At 29.6% G+C, this 22,279-nt stretch overlaps 1 protein-coding gene across 5 annotated transcripts in view; it reads right to left on the bottom strand.

The window, feature by feature from the left end:
* btsz (bitesize) overlaps positions 1–22,279 on the bottom strand; it is a 236,261-nt gene that overhangs the window by 204,148 nt on the left and 9,834 nt on the right. The window contains exon 1 of one of the 5 annotated variants that reach the window (XM_076401548.1): positions 6,568–6,801. The exons of 3 other annotated variants lie outside the window; for them this stretch is intronic. The gene's annotated coding sequence lies outside the window, so the exon portion shown is untranslated. Of the gene's footprint in view, positions 1–6,567; positions 6,802–22,279 lie in introns of those variants that run through there. One more of the 5 variants, XM_076401547.1, reaches the window with a different exon arrangement.

Here is a 22,279-nt window from a genome sequence, read left to right on the forward strand (position 1 = left end):
ATACCAGATATGGTATCTGTCGATAAAGAAAACCTTTGTTGTCTTACTTTGTTAGAAAACAACCATTGGCGTATAATTTGAATGGTTTATCTGACAATATAACCCACGCTTTTCAACGGTAACCAGCCTGTTTGAAAAAACTTGTTTCTAAAGCGAACGCTTGCGTAGGAACCGTTGCATTTCGAACTTTTTGTGTGCAAATTATGATATCTGGTGTTTATATAACTTTTTTTAAATAAAATAAATTCTAGCGCTGAGATAACTTTCGTAAACTTACGAAATAATAAATAGCAACAAACTATATGTTTCTAAATGTTTCTAATTAAAATAATTTATTAATGCATACTAAAAAAGATTTATTTCACCAATAAAAATGATATAACCTACTGCAACAGCCGCAGTTGTATAACCCAGTTTGTTTATATATATCGTCGACTTTTTCTAATGAGGTAAATAAAATTCTTTAACAGGTCAAGTCATAAAAAGGACACATTATATGAAAGCTAGTCATATTAAATATTTTATGTATTATGTACTTGCATATAATCAGATGATCATTTTTCAACATTCAACAACTGACCAGATACATAGAATAATAGATGTAATTGAAAAAGCTACTTAAAATGTATAGTGAAACAACAAATTGAACTAACAAAATCTCACATTACAGCCAGAATGTTTAGAGTTGAACAAGATGAAGTCTACTCTACAATAAAAGAAGCTAAAGCAAGTGTTTACCACAAGGAATTATATTGGGACCAGTTCTTTTCGTACTCTACATATGTGATAACCACAAATGTAAATTATCACGATGGATACATTTGCTGATGAAACTGAGATTCTTGTTGCCGGGGGCAATATATATGAAAATATAAGTTAATATATATGAAAATGTATTGGTTAATTGGAAGAAAATTACAATTATCAGTACATAATAAATTGCCACAAGATAATAAATTATACAAGCAAGTGTTGAAACCTATATGTTATATAAATATAATACAAATTTGTCAAAACAAAATCCTGAGAAATGCCAAGATCAACTATCACTCAGGAAGAGAAGGATGAGGAGATATGATTCCATTCCATATTCCATTCTCAAGATTATATCGAAATATAGCCTCAAAAGTATCAAACTATTTGATTTTGTGGTGTAGTGTAGTGTGGTAAGGTGCATTCAATAGAAAACCAGTTCGCCAAAATGTTACCATACAAGTTGTAAGAGTGTATTTTTCACAACTATTGCAACACGTGGCCGATCATTGTCATGCAAGAGGATTACTTTACGTATGTTACTCGCTATTGTTGGTCCTTTTGCAACTTTATGTCATTCAATTTATTCAATTGGGATCGATAGACATCTGCAGTAACAGGCTGATTCGGTTTTAGCTGCTCGTAATACACTCCATCTTGCTAATCCCACCATATGCAATGCAAGACGATAAATATTCTGGTCCGATGTCGATGTAGATGCCTGGCCATACCGTTTTGAGCTGGAAATTATTGTAACAGATCCACTTTTGAGTTACATGTTACAGAAGACTTCTCTTTTCCTTGGTAAGCGATGGAACCGCTATATTGGAACGGTTCGAAATGACAATTTCAATTATTTCCTGAAAATTAACTCCTGAAAATAGTTAATTTATTAACTATTATGTATCTAAAAGTTCTTTGAGAGTTTGAGCTATGCTTTCGCTTAATAAGACTTACAATTCGCAGAAATTAAAACAAGTGATGACCATATTCACTATTTTTGACCTATACGGTGAAAGCATCAATCAATCACAATTTTTGTGTATACATTATTTTCTTATTTATTATTTAATAGCGGAGAAAAGCTCATTATATAATTTTATTATAATAAGAAATCTTTAATCAAGTTAATTATTATTAACTTTAATTTTTACTTAGAAATCTATTGATTCGGATTAGATATAAACATAACATTTAAAAAATAAAAGTGCCTCGATGATAGAGAAATACTATCTAATAAACATCATATGTAAGAAGTCATAGTTTTTAAATTACAAAATTGTTGTTTTGAATATAAATATTTTAGTTTCTCTGTATTAGAAACTAGTAATCTTTCAGTTAAGATGTATACATTAAAAATTTAATATATAGTATATAATATATAATTATATAAGTATATAATTTATCATATCATGTTCAACATATCGAAATTAAATTTAGCTCGAATTTACAAAAAAAAAACACAAAAAACTTTTGAAGAAAAATATATTATTAAAAAGCAAATATAAGCAAGAAATATATCATACGATTTAAAATATAAATTTATTTGAGTGTCGACTTTTGTAGAATTATTGAAACAAAGAAAAGATAACTTGAAGTCGAAAAATATTAATTTCTTTATTTTTAATCTAGTACATTTAAACATTTAACAACATTTAAGTTACATTAAAACACAAGAAATTAATTTACTGTCAGTTATACCCATCATTATAACGCGCCGTGAAGGTGTGAGATATTGGTTCAGACTAAACCACCATCAAAAGGTCGACTTCACCACTGAACTAACCTCTTGATCTTTCTCGTTTGCAGTGGTTTCGGTTCGGCAATTTCGATCAACTTTCAGGTTAGTACGATTGCCAGCTAATTGATCTCGTAATATATCATTAAGCTTTTTAAATCGGGGTCGCAGTCTTTATATTTGAAATGCCAACGTGAAACGCGATCTGCTGGAGATAAATCCGGAAAATGCTCACGTAAGTTGGCCAAGAAAGAGAGAGATAGAGTGTAACGAAATAATATATCAGAACAAGTCTTTTTCAATAATTTTGTTTTAATAAAAATCGCTTATTTTCTAAATATTCGAAAGAAAAAAAATCGCGCATCGGTCCGATATTTGTGAATATTCGTCTAAAAATAGCGATTACATAATATCATAATCTGAACTCGCACATCTATATAATATAATATATTATAGACAATTTTACATAATACCACCTAAAGGTTTTATTTTCAATGTATAAGAAATGGTTGAAGTTTAATTTTTAGTTTTGCTGAACGAATATCATTTAAGTACAGAGATGATTTTATAAATGCCGTAGGTAATGAGATAAAATAACTTCTACAATCCTTGATACCGCTAGCTACTGTTAGCGCTATTATTGAATTAGATTCCTGAAATAGCTTTTAATAGCCTGCGTTTATTCAGTTTTATCTCCCAAGTTAACTTGAAATGATAGTCCTCAGAGTCCAATAGCTGGAAATCCAGTGGAGCTAAATCAGGCGTACAAGGTGATAGAAAAATGATGTAATTTTTTATATAGAACCAAGATTTATCGGTCCATAATATCGACCCATTGAGACAAATAGCTTGAAACAATTGTTTTATAACATCTATATTAGATACGCTTAGTACAATCTTCATTTACAATTAATTTATTACAACTTTTCCTATGTACTTGTATTAATTCACAAGCAAGACGAGTGCTAGAAAATACATTAATATGTATTCCTCAATTATAAAATTATAATAACTTATAGCTATAGTTTATACTAAAGGCATGTACTTTATATAAGTTCGTATGATTTTGTTCGCTTCAATCTCCTGACGTCCTAAGCGCCGTCCAGCAGTTGTATTGCTTCCACGTTAATATGATTTAGTAATCTTCTTTCGTGTTTCAAGGCGAAATCTTGGATAACTTCGCAAATCCATTTGATTTGCAGGTCATCGTGCAGTTCTTCATTGGTTACATAGCGATAGGCAATGGTAATCAATCGAAGAACCTTGTTTTGACAGCGTTGTATGACTAGTTGATTTGATTTTTTACCCCATATTTGCACCCCATAGGTCCAAATTGGCTTTATAGTTGTATTATAGAACCTCTTAGCTTGAAACAAATAACACATAACACTTAAATAATATATGTTATAATAATATATAACCAAAACACCTTCAGTAACAGGTAGTAGTGTAGTTGTGTTATGTTTATTGTGTATTCTCCCCTTCTTCATACATCTGCTTCCATTTCTATCTCTGCTCAGTGTTCTTGCTTCGACCGGAGGTTTTCCTATCGTTATTTAAGAAAAAGTTTTCTGATACACTCATTAGTTTAGGCCTTCTCAGTACGCTCTAAGTGTCTCTATCAATTGAGTTCTTTCCTTTTTATGTATTCTTACCCTGATTCAATATTGAAGAATTTTCTTACCACTACTTATCTTGTCACACCCTTGATTTTTTTAAGGAATTTCATTTCTGCTGCATGTAATTTACTTATCTCTGTAAATTGCTTTGTATATTCCATTCCTTGTATATTACTGTGATGTATGAATTCATGTTTTTCTTTTCAATTATAGCATTTCAATAAATATTTTATTTTTACACTCACAATTTACTTACTATTAATACTCACAATTAATCATATATACCTGTTGACAATTCTATTTTTTCTATATTTTTATTTCTATATGTAGTCATTTCTATGTGTAGTGTGTTTTGTTTATTTGACATGCCTTTATTAATTCGTCAGTTAATATAATGAACATTGTTGAACATCTAACCTGTCTTTGTCCTGCTTGTGTTTGAATTTATATATATATATATATATATATTAAAGTCTCCTTCTTATCAACGAGGATTTGTCTGGGGCAGGACCTGCAATTTAAAGTGGGCTCCAAACCAGAATCCTCTGCATTAAGCCTACCTACTGGCGAGTGACCAACTTAGAAATCATCCCAGAAGACATCCGATTTTATCCAGCCTGGATGCTGGCGTGACTGGTATCATTTCCTTTGTCGGATTTTACACTCTTGCGTAAGACAATCACAAATATTAAACAATTACAAACATAAATTTACGACCATGCCCCAGCAGGATTTGAACCCGCGACTATTGCAACAGCAGGTAGACCGTCTTGTAGCCTTTACCACTGCGCCAACTAAGCCGACTTGGAAGGTCTTTAATTTCATGTTGTCTGCTGTAACTATATTGGCATTTATTCTGTAGAATTCTTGAATTATTTTGACTAGTTCGCTAAGTATACCTCTTTATATAATATTTATATAAGTATAATCCATATTATTTCTCTAGGCACTCAAATAATATTTCTTGTTAAAATTTTGTTACACTGGTAACAGAAATATAGAAATTAAACGTGAATATGCAAAACCGAAATACAAACTTACTTTACATAACATTACTTAACAAATTGATTATGATGAATAACAATAAAATTAGTTAGATCGGAGATTTTTCATAAAATGCTAATCAAAAATTATAAGCGTTAGAATCGAAAGCATTGTTGAAAATTTGGTACGTATTGTGTCACAAAACATCTCAAACCTGTTAGACATAATTATCAATGTCAAAGTAAATGTCTGAAACGATGTAATTATGTAACATAATTTAAAACTAATTATTATTGATCACAGGCATCATCAATCACTGCATTTGTTCCTACAGTTGATATGAATAAATGACCTTTATATAGCAACTTGATTCTAATTGACTTGAATTTGTATTTTTACACGACTGGAAAATCAAACAGTGAATAATTAGCATTATTAACCTACAACATATATAATTTATATTGCTTTATTTAAAAAACTAGGATTTTTAATCTATACTGAGTGTGATGTATCAATCAGTATTTTTTTAGAAACAGATATCCTTACTAGGTTTTGACTAGGTTTAGTGTTTTACATAGTGACACAATGAACTGTTGCAGATAACAAAAATATTTCTAAAACTAGTCCAAAGTACCAAAAAAGGTTTTGTTAAAATTCTTGAATACAATACTAGACCAACTTGTGTTAATACTACACATTAAAAGGTATGGAATATTTGAATATTGAATAATACCTATTCTGTTAAAAGTTTTAGTGGTTTATATCTATATTCATTAGTGGATTGATCCACTTCAGGTAATTATATGACGGATACATATTATTAATATCTATGCCAGTATGTTTATATTATTTTTTTAGTACAGCATTATAATGATACTAAAATACCTCATATGAACATTCAGCCATAATTTATTCCAATCTTCTATATATAACACGATAATTGAAATATGCTAATGAAATTTTATTATTTAAATTGTGCTCCGACCATATAACCCACGCAAATTGAAATAAACGAGAGCAAATCACCAAACTTGTTACCGAAAAAAATAATAAGAAGAAAATGCAATGACTTGGACAGAGTCGCTGAGTGAAATCACATCAGAATGATTCAAGTCCAAAATGGCACCAGTTCCATCAAATTAGGTATGACCAGCACGTCTATGCGGTAAAATATGACAATATGATGCTCCTTCCGATGTAAACGTCTGCCGGTCATTAACCCACGATGGTATATTTGATCCAATCCATCGAAAGATAAAATAAATTGAGACTTTAACCGCGATATAAACGATCCACGAAGAGGTAAATGCACTTGTCACTGCGACAACTGGCGGAATTGTCCCAATAAATGTCTAAAGGTCGCTTTCTGAAATTAACAGTTCGGTTTCTTGACGGGCATTTTGGTCGAATATTCGAAAATCGTTAGTCCAATCGAGACAATGCAAATGCAAAAAATTCTGATCAAAAACTCACCGTCTTCGGTTAGAATCACTGTAGTTAATCGGGGCTGCTGAAAGGATATCGATTCTCGATCAGGGCACAAACCTCGGCACCCAAACACAAGTTAGGCAATCGCACACTCACCACCACCGAAAAAGCCGATACTGCGATGATAAATAAACAAAAACAATTCGTTGGTCCTGGTCAAAGTTTCGATACCCAAAAAAAAACGGAACCCGTTTGAGTACCAACACGTTTCACTTTTCTGTGTTGTGGTACTGGTACAATGGACCTGGACGGAGATTGGCGGTTATGCGACGTTGTCGGATCTCGCCGGTCTGGTACCGTCGCGTCGTCGAGATGAGTTCAAGGCGGTACCTGGTAGATAACCAGTCGTTTCGACAGGTACGGCTACGTTGCGATGGAGAATGGCGACGCAAGCGCCTCAACTTGGCCGTATACAGTTATTCGGGGTTCACAGATGATCGGTACTTTGAGTGGAAAACGTATGCCCTAGAAAGCCAATTAAACTACACTTTGAAATGAAAAATTGCCTGCGAAGATTCTTGTCGTCAGATAAATCGCAACAAATAATGCATGTGTATAATATTACTTTATATATAATCAATTTATATTCTTATAAAATAAAAAATCCTATTAGAATACTCTTATTATTTAATTTAAAATATTATATGTAGATTAATTAATGTCCTTTAAAGTTTTCGTTATTTTGGGTTTTTAAAAGAGAGAATCGATACTAGTGATTTGGCCCCAAACGTTTTTACAAGAAGCAAGATTTGTATTAAAAATGTCAGCGTAAAATGTTTTTTATAATTACTTCTAATACAATGATATACTATGTCTCCAGAACCATCAATTACTACCAGTTTTTATGTGTTTCTAAGTTCTTCAGTTAAATATTAACGATATCAGTAATATTACTCCAATCTTAACATAATTAAGTAACCAGTTTTGCAAACTAAACCTTTCTGCTTCTAAATTTAATAGTTCGGTTTCAATTACTCGAATTTATAATTGAAATATTGCAACTATTGGATAATACTCGCGTCGGATATATATTCAATTTTCTATCATCTATATATATATATATATATATATATATATATTAATGCACAAATCCATTAACTAATTGTTATAACATCTACTTTATTCGGAGATATAGCTGGTTCTGATCTCTGCCTATTAATAAAAGCCCTGAAAAAAAATTCAACAAATTTTTTCATAGACAGTGCAAGGATGAAACAAGTATACTATACTTAAACAAATACAGAAAGTTTATAATAAACAATAAAATAATAAATTTAAAACTTGTAGTAAACAACCTAGTAACTGCTAAAACATTTATTATAGTATTATCCAAGTACTACAGATGATTCGCATTTATATACCTATAAATTTCTTAAAAGAAGAAAATTACCTAACATTAATGTGCTAACTAATTAACAGCACCAACAGATTAGGTATGTTCGACCTACCTTGAAATCGATCGAATGGATTGGGCGACTTTTAATATAGCAAATTAATGCTGATACATAATAAGTACATTCGTTGTTTAATACAAACCATTACTAATATTTACCAACTAATTTTAACTATATAATTTGTTTTTATACCTTTCAACAGCGCGTTTTTATATATATACTTTTTTTCCAGATATTAAATTCTTATTAATTTATTAATTTTACTATCTAGATCTTAAACGTCTAGTCAAATCCGCTTCCTGTTCTATATTCAGTTAATATATATATATATATATATATATATATATATATATATATATATATATATATATATATATATATATATATATATATATATTGACAAATTATCGGGAAGTTTTAAAGATCTTTATTTCGATCTCTACAAAGCTATTTTAATGGTGTATTAGTTATTCCAAAATAGGCTTAATGGGCAAATTATTTGGTTCGAAGTTTCGGCCAGAAATCTCAGAAACTCGACAGTCAAAAAGTGACGATCAACTACATCATTACTCTAGGTAGCACCTAAATTACCAAATAGTATTCAAAGATTATGTAAATAATTTAGTTTTAAGTAAATGAATGAGGGAAAGAAGATACATCTACTGATAATAATAAGAAATGAATAATCTCATGAAATCATCCAAGTCGGAATTCATATTTAACATTCGATAAGATTAACAATTAACTTAGCATACTGTAAGAATAGCAAAAATATTCAGCAATTACCAGTGACGGAAGCGCAATCACAAACAGGTACTAATATTATTAAAATTCCAGTTAAAACTTTTTGTACAACCACGGTATTTGCCAGACTTTGCGCTTCAGATCAGTTCAGATCGATGCCGTATGGCTAGAATTAACATCATTTTCAATACGCTATTGTGAACAATAGTCATATTCCATCGACTTAAATGGACAAACAATTGGTTTACTTAATCATAAAACAATAACTTTTAACATAATATTGTAATATCTGCTACTATATTTTTTATAGTAGATATATGCTACTATATTTATAATATTAGATATTACAGGTCGGAAATGAAAATAAGCCTATAGAGGTCAAATATATAATCTGTGTTTTATTTAAGAATTTAATAAATAGTTAAATTTGAAGAATCAACAATGTTGCTCATGTTCCCATAACGAATAAAAACAAGAGAGGTAAACTTAATTGCCTGAAATAATTTTGTATTGTAATTTCGGTCGTAAAACCAGTTTATTTTGTATAATTATTTAACTAAACCAAAATTAAATATTTTATTTATAATTCGATAAATAATCATATTTACTAATCTGAATTCACAATATTTGAAACAATATTAATTCAAATTGCTCTGTAGGTGTATATGAAAAATAAATCTTAGATGATACAATGAAAAATATTTAATTTGCTAGAACTGCGCGTAGCTAAGACATGAATTCCCACGCCAAATTAAATTAAACAATGCACGTCAAAAGCAAAAATGCAGTACGTTTTCGCAGTGATAAACGAACTTGCCCTGAAACAAAAGATAAATATCATTTTGAGGAAGTGGGCTATTTATTTTTCCTGGTTTTATATCTGCAATAGCTGTTTTACTGTAAAGGCGCATTATCACGGGATGTTTGCTTTGCAGTACGCTTTGTGATTAGTCCTATCAGTATTAGAATGTACAATGACAAACGTTGCAAACATATTTAATTAGTTAAAATAGCGGGGTATTTCAGTTCAATGAATGGGCGTCCATTTACAGCTTCTAATTTGTTCACCACGATCATATTGCTTTAACGAAAATATCGGTATATAAATAAATATATATCTAATATTTCGCCCAATTTAGGACTCTTTATACCTTATATTAAGTGTTGGAGTTATTTCTTAGTTTTTTGTAAAAAAAATTATTTTAAATAAAATTGAAAATAACCACTTGGCTTGGCTTAGTATTCAAGACGATAGGACAGACTACTGGGCATGGTTGTGAACTTATGTTCCTGATTGTTTTTAATTGTGATTGTCCAAAAGGCAAGCGTTCAAAATCCAACAAAGAAAATGATCCCAATCACTCGGGCAACTAGGTTGGGTAAGACCGGATGTTTTCTTGTATTGTTAGGGCAATCGCCACTCGGTAAGCTTAACGCCGAGGACCGTGGTTCAAAACCACGTTAAACAGTAAGTGCAGTACCCTAATAAAGTCAAGTTGGTAAAATATGTTAAGGCTCTAAAATATATTGTATATTGTATTGAAAATAACTGTTATGAAAAATATTGTCAGCTGTAAGATTCGAATCTCCACTAATAAACGGATACCAAAATCATTCGAAAGGTTTCTACGTGCTATTGATAAGTGAACGCCCAATAATTAATAAAATTTTTGCAGTAAATAATACGATTTAATACGTCGATTGTTGAATTAGTCATTTCTCCTATAATATAATATCTCCAACTACGGCTTTCGGCAGCACATTACATTTTAAATTCGCGAAATTATAATTAAAATATGGTAATAGGCACGATTAAAACACTATTTGATATCAAATCCGGCATATTTGAAGTATAAATCATTATGTATTCTCTAATGAAATAAAAGGTAGTGAAATTGACGCTTAATGACAACCTTTACGAGTAATATATTGTTAGAAAGAACAACCGAATATTATATTTTTTCATAAAATGCTAAAAAACAGATCTTTAACTATCTTTTCATTTCAGCATTATTAAAATATAACATTAGGCATTTAAAAATGTAAATGAATGTAGAATGTAGACTAAACTACCTAAATTTTTAATAAAGAGCTATAAGTTAAGTATATACTTCATTGAAAACTCACTATTTTTATAAAATAATCGATTCTAATGATTCTAAGGCAACCATGGACAAACAAATGAATGAAGCAAGAAGAAAGAATCAATCTCTAGATGATAGAAGCATTAAAATAGAAATATCAGAGCTATAATGGAAGATTTTATTATATCCCTTTATATATTGTAAAAATGTAAGAGTGAAAATTGAATGAAAGTTTAGCAATTGATAATGGAGATTTTATTTTCATTTTAAAATGTTTCGGATTGAATCTTAATGCCAAACTTCGCTGGAATCAGAATCATAATTATCGGTAGATAATAAATTCCTATATTATAACAAACTCGATGCAAATATGTTATATATGGAAAAAGTAATATAATGCAAGCTTTCCCGAATAAAGATCTGAGAAATATTGTAGGTGCACTCAGGTACTAGAGAATTGATATACCGAAAACCTTTACCGATATACCGAATCGCAAGGAGACTTGAGAAGAGTCTTCATTCTCATTTCAGTATCGAAGTGTATAATAATAACTCTTGGATAACACTAGAACAGAGCGCAGATTCAAAAGAAACAAACCATTTAGGTAGTGCAGATCATTTAATAGAAAAAAACAGCAATGTTAATACATAACCATTATTGCACCAGAGACCAAGATGGAAGAAACAAGGCATAAGAGTCTTGAGAGTTCATCTCAATGATAAAAAACAATCTGTAGCACCAAAATAGTACGAAAACAATTCCAAAACCTATTAGGTAACAATCCAGCTCAAACTCTTCAGACAGCTTAGCAGTTGATTAATCAACTGTTTCCAAACGTATATATACAGTCGAAAAAAACAGATCCAAAAGGCAGAGAAAATGGCTGCCACATGAATTGGCTGAAAATGTCATTTTAAACCGCTTCAACATTGCGGTTTCATTGCGAGCCAGAGTCTTCTGTTGGCACGACAATTTTCAACGAGTCTAGGAGAGCTATCCACATCGACACCAACGCAGAACATTCATGAACTTATTATATCACGAACTGTTAAAACCGAATGCAGATGCTGAAACTGTAATGATGAAAAGTCAATTACAAACATTGTGGCATATTGGAATGTGTGGTTTGAATAAAAGGAACTTCGTTTCCTTCAAAGCAACCCTCTTTGGAACAAAATGCAAATATTCCAATGCTTTTTCCACTCATTAAACAGTTATCGAATTAGAGCTATTGGATAGTCACGAAAACTTGTTCAATTTAATCAGAAGAGCCTAGGTTGTAATAAATCACAAATAAGAAATGCTGTGCTAACATATACATTCAAGCAGACGACGCATAACAAAATCTATTCATTGTTAACAGTTTGATCCGGTGGAAGTTTTATAATTTAATTAATCACAAAGCAATTAACCAAAACAATGTCTCTGGACATTCAGTTGTAACCAAAGTTTCCATACCTAGTTCTATAAAATGTTTGCCATTTAAATTGGCTGGCAATTTAAATATTAAACAGTTATTACTACACGACACAGTTAAGTTAATTCATAACACAAAGAGAGAATAACAGTTCATTGAATGAGTCAAAGTCAAAACTAACTTTAAAGGGGATGACTATAAAATTAGAATAAAGATCTGCCGGAACTATTTAGTTCCTAAACTAGAAGATAAATTGCACGTTCTGATCCCTGGCCGGGTAGAGATACTTCTGTTTATCCTTTCCGTTTCCTTCCTAAGAGGATTTAACCTAAGAACCCGTTGAATTGTCGGTCTGACCCTGAATAATTTCACAGATTCCTGTATTATCAGCTAAATATAAACATCGTTTTTAATTGGTTATTATTTCATTTAATTTTAGTTTAATGTAGAGTTAATAAACAAGTTTTCAGGGCTTCATTCAGAAAAATTGGCGAAATGTATTGAGTAAAAAGTATTGCTCATTACTTATCATGACTTACGTGCCTGTAGAATTTAAGGTTTTACCTCGATTTCCCCCTATCAGATCCTGACTTGGTTCCAACGGGACCACCTTGGAAATGCGCTCTTTCGAATAAAAAAAGAATTTTGAAAATCGGTCTATAAGTGACGGAGAAATCGGTGAATATACATTAAAGAAATAAAAAAATACACATCCGAACATAGAATCTCCTCCTTTTTTGAAGACGGTCAAAAAGCATATGCATTGCTGATATAAAATTGCTAATACTTTAAGATTACGTTATATTTCTTTTGTTAAATGTGAAGAACTTATTTGTACACTTAATTTTTTTATATAGAATATTAAGTATAGCGATATAATAAATTGAGAATGTTTTGTATATCTTATTTATGTTTTTACTATCTGTTTGGATTACTTAGATTAGATATAATATCTAATATGAAACTCTACAGCGAACTAACATTTTATTGGGGCCCTTAATTGTTTGTAATTAGTTAATTTTGTCGATTAACCAGTAACCAAACTCTTAAATATCTCAAAAGGCAATTTAACTTTACCCAGGATTAGAGCTAGGAATGGTGCTCGATACATTTTAACAAATTCCAGATTATACATTTTAACATTACTAGTTTTATTATTCAATATATCTTACAATTAAATTTCTCTTTTATGAAATGAAAAAAAAATTAAATGAATCGACGAAATGTATATAGGCGCATAACTTAACTTCATAACTTCTGCATCAAATTGGATAATTTTTTTTTGCTGCATTCGTTATTATCAGAAAAAAGTCTGAGCGTAAAAGCACTTAATTTAATCAACTTCACGTTTTTTTTTAATTAAATAATTCTATTAAATAGACTAAACAAATTAATACACAAATAAACCGAATAAAATTGGAATGAATTGTGTATGATTCAATGAAAGTGATATAATTCAGTGAAACGTAATTTTTTTTAGTTGTTTACTAAAATTCCATATTAAAAGTAAAATGTCGCCATTTTTGCATTATTCCTTTTTAATTGATTTTGAATTTTTGATTACAAAACGAAAAAACCTTTAGTTCATTCATTCATACCTTCGGATTTGAAAATACTTGTTTGTATGTTTCGTACTGATTATTCTTTTTTGATTTTTCTGTGGTGTAGAGTGTTAATTATAAAATACCACCAGTAAAATACCAACTTAAACCGAGTTCATAATATCAGAGAGAATGACTTTATTCTCACTAATGGCTTACAAAAGGTTTGGAGGCACATATAATGCGAATTTCTCAAGTGAGATATAACACGACTCAGCAAGAACCCCTCCTTCGAATTCAGGTCGGAGGCGACAAAGCTGAAGGCCAAACGTAGGAGTTACCTATGAACCTTTTGCGTTTAGATAAGATCGAACAGGTCGGTGGTGACCCGTCGATCTTGGAACAATAACCACAATTCGCTAATACAACAGTGCTCTGATGATTTGAACTCAAGCATTTCCAAGGTTATCTCTGACATTCGTATGACTTGATAAAAACTAAAGTACATAGGTGCATTTGGCTAAAATTAATAATAATACTAAACAATTATACAGCTAATAAGGTAATACAACATATATTGAATCTCAGCTATGGTCAGCTAGTTTCTTATAGTTTTCATTTCATAATTTCATTACATATTTTTTATATTCTCTACATATATTTGTGTTCTGTACTTTATTATTTTAGAACTTGCTATTCATTATGTTGAATAAATTCGCCGTATACGATATATTTACTCGATTTATATAAGATATTTTACATTAAACTGAAGTGGCAATAAAAAAACTGTACGTAAACATCTAAAACTCATTGAACTAACTCGAAAAAAAAAGAAAATCAATAATGCATTATATAATAGAAGTGATAGGTAAGATATTGTGCTATATTATTATAGTATTAAAGATTCATATTTAGCTGTTAAAATCTGATAAAACTATTACAGCTGATTGGCCTAACAACAATTAATTGCAACACATGTTGTTAAGTTAGTGGAAAATGTATGATATTATTGATCAACCTGTGTTTATGTGATCTGTTTCCATTTAGTTTCTGTCCAAAATTGCTTTGGAAATATTGTCTTTTATAGTCGATTTCATCTGCTTCCAAAGAAAATTATATGCAATAATAGACAATAGTTTTAATAGAATTAATTTTATTATCACAAAGAATAGTTGTTTTTCTTTTTACACGTAACGAATTAAATCTGATTACCCAATAATATATTAATTGAAAAGCCTATTTTATATATTTTTATTTAATTGTTAAAATGTGTTAAAAGTATGACCCATTATATATATATATATATATATATATATATATATATATATATATATATATATATATATATAATTTAGAATTATATAACTCGCTACCAACGGTTATCAAACTTACTTAGCACAAAATAACCAACAACAACAACACATAATGTCACCTATCAAGTCAATAAAAAAGCAACAACAACCTGAAGATGCTATTACGATTGGTTACCGAACGAACAGAAACTTTCAATTTACATCACGATAAATTTCGTTGTCGCGGAGGTCTGCATAAGCACTAAAAATAATCAGTGATATTTTAAAGGCACCTTATTTAAAAGTACTTTAGTATTACGGTACTTGATACATGGTGCCATTCGGCAACGGTACGCAATCTTCGGAAGTCGTGTCTAAAACTGTTTCCTGCTAAATAATTTTTCATTGTTAGTTCCTGTAAGAAAGCGCGTTAGTGAAAACATATTTGATTGCTTCGGAAGAAGATTATGAACATTAATTTTGCACAATGTTTTGCTGGTATCGTAAAAGACATCACTTTCATGATGGACCAATATACTTGATTTCATCGATGTATTAGAAAGTAGTAACGTGCAGTGATGAAGATCCAAGGAAAAATAAGAACACCTTACTGTATTCAGACTAAAAATCTAACAGTTATAGGAGCGATTAAAAAATGAGATGACTACAGAATCAATATAAATTCTGCGTTTTGTTTAATTAATTAAATTAAAGTTTTATTAATTAAATGTTTTGAAGAATTTTGTAGTGTCGACAAATACTTATGTAAATTGAATGTTATAGTAGTAATTATTTTTGGAGAATCATAACCGATATTCGATAAACTTCGGTAGTTTCCGCCTGATTTTATCAATTTGCCATTTACAAGTAAGTGAGAGGTAGAAGCTAATGAACTATAGTGGCCATTTTGGATTAGAACCTAGTAGTAGTTACAGATCAGTTAAAAAGTCACGGCCTGATACATAAATGGCGCTATTAAATCCATATGTTCTTTAGTTAGCCCTAACCCTCAACAGATGCATGTATAAATTCGACAGCTGACGGATCATTAGTCTGTGAATTATAGCATTTTAAGTGAAGTTTTGTTGTGAAAAAAATGAGGACGCGAATACGATGAATACAGTTGAGCAAAAAAGATCATGCCGACGAGCACATACCAAAAATCCACAAAATGATTTTGAAATGAGCACCGAACACAGTGAACGCAGTCGACGCCCAAAGGAGGTTACCGACGAAAACATTTAAAAAATCCACTGAATTACCCTAAATTACATCATATCATTCCCGAATATTTGGGCTTTGTGTAAAGTGGATGTCGCGCGAGCTCACTTTTGGCCAGAAACAAGGACAAGTTGAGGATTCGGAGCAGTGTTTGAAGATGACCAAGCGAAATAAACACGATTGCGTGCGTTTTAATATATAGATAAATAAAAAATAAATATTTGTTACCCTACATGTTTTATTTTCACTTTTTCCTTTTAGGTCTAATATATAAACTAAAAACAATAAACAGTAAATTTAGTTGAATTTAAAATTGAATTTAATTTGAACAACTGATATTTTAGGCTTTGTGAATTTTTTGTGAATTCAAGAATACATATCAAATTCTTCTTATTACATTTCTCTTATAACTCTATTATAACTCTTAAAAAATTAAACTCTTGAAAATTTTTAAGCTTTCGAACACTTTCCAACAAAACAATCTGTTCATCTTATAAATTGGATTTTTTTTCGAGTATTCAGGCCTTTGAAAAAAGATATCTTTGATATAATCGGAAATAGTTTTCTAATTGTTTTTTTGTTCTTTTGGCAACGACAAAACTGAAAACTCCAAATCAGACGACATCATACGATGAGAAATTGGAAACAGAAACGTAAAGGCTCTTCGTCGTCTATTGTAAGAATATTTAATTAAAATTCTTTAGAATACTGGATGTACAAATATGATACCCCTTTTATTAAACATCACTGTATATATTTGTTGCAATTGGCAATATTTGTATTGTTGAATACAACAGGCATACAGTTTTTATCCTTTAATTTTATTTCATTTATTCCATATGTAAAATAAAATATTTTTGTTACTGAATTATGTTTGTTTCAATAATATTAATTTCAACAAGAGGTAAATATATTGAGTTTTGCAAAATGGTTGACATAAATAGGTTAAGCTTGACAAAAAAATTACATATTTTCACTTCTTTTCTTTTCCTGATGCAATTACAAATAATGCCTTAACGAACTGAAAATATTTGATGAAAGATGAAGGACTTAAACTAGACAAAATTATCATGAAAGCACCGCTAGCTACTGCAGTTCATGCATTTGGGCCGAGCATTGAGAAAGAAACTATCAATATATAAGAAGAAATATTGCAATCAATATTATTATTATAAAAATTTATATATCTTTTAGTATAAACCTAGAAGCAAAAAATCAATTTCTTCCTTCTCTTCCGACTTTTTTGCTACATTTATAGCCCTTATATATATATATGATATATATGATATATCTCTGAAGAAAACGAAAAAAAAATATATATATATAAATAAATATATATTTATATATATAAATATATATATATAAATATATATATATATATATATATATATATATATATATATATATTTATATATATATATATATATTTATATATATATATATATATATATATATATATATATATATATATATATATTTATATATATATATATATATATATATATATATATATATATATTTATATATATATATATATATATATATATATATATATATATATATTTATATATATATATATATATATATATATATATATATATTTATATATATATATATATATATATATATATATATATATATATATTTATTTATATATATATATATATATATATGTATATATATATATATATATATATATATATACATTTATATGTATATATATATATATTTTTTTTTTCGTTTTCTTCAGAGATATATCATATATATATATATATATATATATATATATATATATATATATATATATATATATATATATAATACAAGGCAATTTACAATTAACATAAACCAGTTCAGGTTACAGGATAATGTTAAAACTCTTCTCTGTTTAAATGTATTTTGTTATTATCTACGTCCCAAGAAAAAAGGAGGAAAGTTTAAGGAAAAAGAGAAAGTTTCTTTTCTCTTTCGTACCAAACTTTTTTGTTTTCAGGTTTTAATGGCAATTTTATGTTATCTTCGTGTATTAGTTATTTACGTTTATACGGAAATTCGGTTTTGGGATTTTTAGGAATATTTCAGATTTCTAATATATCACTTTTTAACTATATTTTATGTAGTATGATGGTTAAGATTCTGACTGTTAAAATAATTACATTGCTAGATCTGGTGTATTACGTCATCATATATTAGGTGCATGTAATCTAATCGTTTTCTCATTTTAAAACAGGTATTTATTGAAAAACGAAAGATCGATTTTGGATTAGTGCGAAAATATACTTTTTAGCATTTCGTAACTGTGTAGTAATCATTTTTTTCCTGACACAAACACGATTACCACAATGTTAAAAAGCTTCAAAATGACATTTTCAGTCAATTCAAGTGGTAATTACTTTCCCTCCTTTAGAATCCCTGTCATATAATGGGAATTTGAGCTTAAGTTTCGGCCGCTAAGTTTTGCAATTCATTGCTTTCGAACTTATTTGGTTGCCCAGGCTGTTATTTACCATTTGCATCAAAATTACCAGTTTTAACTCGTTAAAACCAAAACCGACAATTGGAATATGATAAAACACAATCACCATAAGTATAGTCCTTCCAATAAAACAGCGAATGTACGTCATATATGAAGTCGAATGTATTGTCAAATTTAGTTTGTAAAAATACAAAATTCGTTTAAAACTCAGAGCGGATCTTTCCTTCTCATTGTACTCAGAATGTTACCTGATGAGTCGGAACATGTTAAAGATTACTGCGACTAGTGGGTATAAATTACCAGGGACAGGCCATAAGTGGTATATTACCCGATGATTCGTAATAGAACATGTAACCGAATCAATCGATAAAAGTCTGCAAAATTATTCAAAATATTAATAACTTAAGGTTACAAACCCGCAAACGTTGTTCTGGCGCTTGTTTTGAGAAATTTCTAACTGCTGTTTGATATTGGTGATTACTATGATTAAAAATGCTAAAATGATTAAATAATCAGAATCAGGAACTTACAGTGTGTCTACTTGCTTTTGTAATTAGTTACTTTGAACACGAAAGAGATAATAGGGATACCCACTTGCCAGTAAAATGCTTTAGAAAGGTAATATTGTATTATTATATTATATATTATATTATTAAGTTGTTATACTTTTATTGAGAGTATATTTTAGGGTGTTGCAGCTCCATTTTATGTAAGTACTGAGAGTCAGTGAATACAGAGAGCGGCATAATACAAAGAGGATGACGAATCAAAATCACCTTGATGTTAGCGCTATTTGAGATCAAATTTATGAAATGTATAAAAAGCTGCAATTAATTGTTTCCACGTATATATTATAACACAATCATTTCAGAGAAAACTGTTAGTGAGGGAAGTATCCATATAAAACTTAGAGATATGTAGCTCTTTGAGGTATATAAATCATTCCTTCGTACACTGTTGGGAAATATAGGATTTAAAAGGTGTAAAGATAACCCACGAAGAGGCCTGCAAGAACTTTAAGACATTGCTTTTAAAATAATAGAATTTTTAAAAGCATGTAATAAAATTAAGGAAGACTTATTATTTCTATTTATATAACTTAGTGTTTTTAGAAACAAGCCTAAAAAAATTATTTTAGAAAGAATTCCATCAGGCAGTCAGAAGAATAAATTCACAAATAGTGGAATTCTGAACAAGTATTCGATAGTTTAGAATTAACGATTTGGTTATTGACTTCAACAGTGATTCTGATCGTGAAAGTGACTGAATTATTGACAATTTACCAACACAGAGTGATAAAATATGAAACAAATAAAAACGTGTTTACAATTAATATAGGATCATAGGCATGCGTCTGTAGAATCCTTGAAAAATCTTCAGACAACCTAATATAATAGGTCCAGAATTCTAAATAAATGTATCAACACTAATTTATTTTCGAATCGTTGAATGCATTTTAATTCTTCAGCACCACATTACTTCTTGGTAAACTTAAGATAGTTACTAATAGTTTAAATAGAAGATTAATGCTAAGCTAAACAAACAACACTATACATTTCCTCATAATCTATCCTGTGAATATAAACTATGATTGATGTTAAACCATATAAAGAAAAATAATATACAAAACCGAGAGAACTTTCCTACTGATCTAACATTCTGCAATATTCATCCGGTGGGAATTTATAAAATTTCTCGTATATTAAAATTGTTCTTAGAAAAAAATTCAAATTACAATTGACTAATACAACGATAAATGACCAATTATACTGACGTGCCGCTGAGGCATTATACCGTACGCTTGCAGAAAAATATCGCTTGGTTATTTTCGGACGGTTATATGAGGGACTCATCAATCAAGGAGGCACTAAGATGCCATATGGGACCCTGAGACCCTAAACTGCTAAGCATTATGTTAGACTGATACGGGTAAATGGGCGAGCGTCTGAATGAAGATGAAAAGCAGCATCTGTGGCATATTAGCGCGTTAAATGTGTTTAGTCCAAATTAGTACGTCCTACTTCATGCTCGTTTGAATATGCTAGCAGGTTAACATTATAATTTTTACACGTGTATATGATAATATGTTTTTTACATATACAAAGAATGTATAAAGTAATATACACGTTCAAGAAATGGACAAAATAATATGAACACTACATATATACACGATATTTATTTATTAATAAGGTGTTGAGCCACAATGAGTTTTTGAAAAAGTTACAATAGACTATTTTTGAAAGACTACTTTATGATAATTCTATAGTAAAAAGTTATTTTGTACATACGTCATCAAGATCTAATGAATTGCCTGTCGAAATTTGTAAATTCGTTTTAGAATCAGACAATATTTTCTTTCTCACTTCACTAAAAAGAGACAGAATGCTGTCGGACAAGTACGAACGTGTAACCGAACTAACCTGCCAAAGCCGCCCGGTTGCCAAACGTACGCAAAATTCTTCAAAACAATAATGATTAGAAGTTATAAACCGGAAAACGTTATTTCAATGCTTGTTTTGATAAATTTCGAATCGCTGCTTATTATTATTTTGATTGAAAATTCCGAAGTCAAACAGAATAGATGTCGTCTCTAATCAATTACCTTGAACAGCAACGAGATAATGGAAGCCCCCTCTTGCCAGTAAAATTCGTTAGAGAAGTAAGCTTTTTACAGTTACAGTTAAATATTTATCTACTGCGATTTTTATTGAAAATATTTTTAGCGTGTTGCAGCTGCACTGAATATTAATATGGACACGGTCACTGGAATATCTCAAAAAATTAAAAATATATAAAATTAAATTGATATTAGCTCTTTCAGAGATTAAATATATGAAATATTTACAAATAAGTTTTTCAATACAAACAAAATTAAATACAATTATTTCAAAGGAAATTGTTAGTCTGAAAAGTATCGAAGAGCTGCAATGGAACTTCCGGATATTGCTTTTAAAAGAATACAATTTTTAAAAACATATAATAAAATAATGAAAGACTTATTATTTCTATTTATGTATTTAGATGAGACTTGGATATTTCAGAACAGGACCAATACACCCTATGATCACTCATGGCAAAATGATAATAAAAATATAAAATATAGTGTTATGACAACAAAAGTTAATGAAAAAAGGTATACGTTGGAATAACAATTGATTAGGTTTTATTAGGCATAACATTTATTAATAATTCATTGCAGATATATTGTACTTCATGCTGGAAACAGGAATGATTAATGATTACCTTCGGTTTGGATGAACGAGATCAGACACATTGAAGAAGAAATTGACAAACGATGGAATTGTGAATAAATGCTAGATTGATTGGAAATTAACTGCTTAGTTATTCACTTCAATTCACTTTCTCAATATGATATGATTCAATGCTGCCAATGGCTAAGACAGGATGATGATATTGGAAACACATAAAGGCGAGTATATTATTAATATATGATAACTGTAGGAAATGCTATTGTAGAGTGCAAAGTGTGTGTAATTGTTCAGAATATACATGAGTATTTGATTAAA

This window comes from Rhynchophorus ferrugineus, unplaced genomic scaffold (genome assembly GCF_030347505.1).
Source record: "Rhynchophorus ferrugineus isolate W39M unplaced genomic scaffold, kcgeb_rfMv2 rfM4, whole genome shotgun sequence".
Classification (NCBI taxonomy): Eukaryota; Metazoa; Arthropoda; class Insecta; order Coleoptera; family Curculionidae; genus Rhynchophorus; species Rhynchophorus ferrugineus.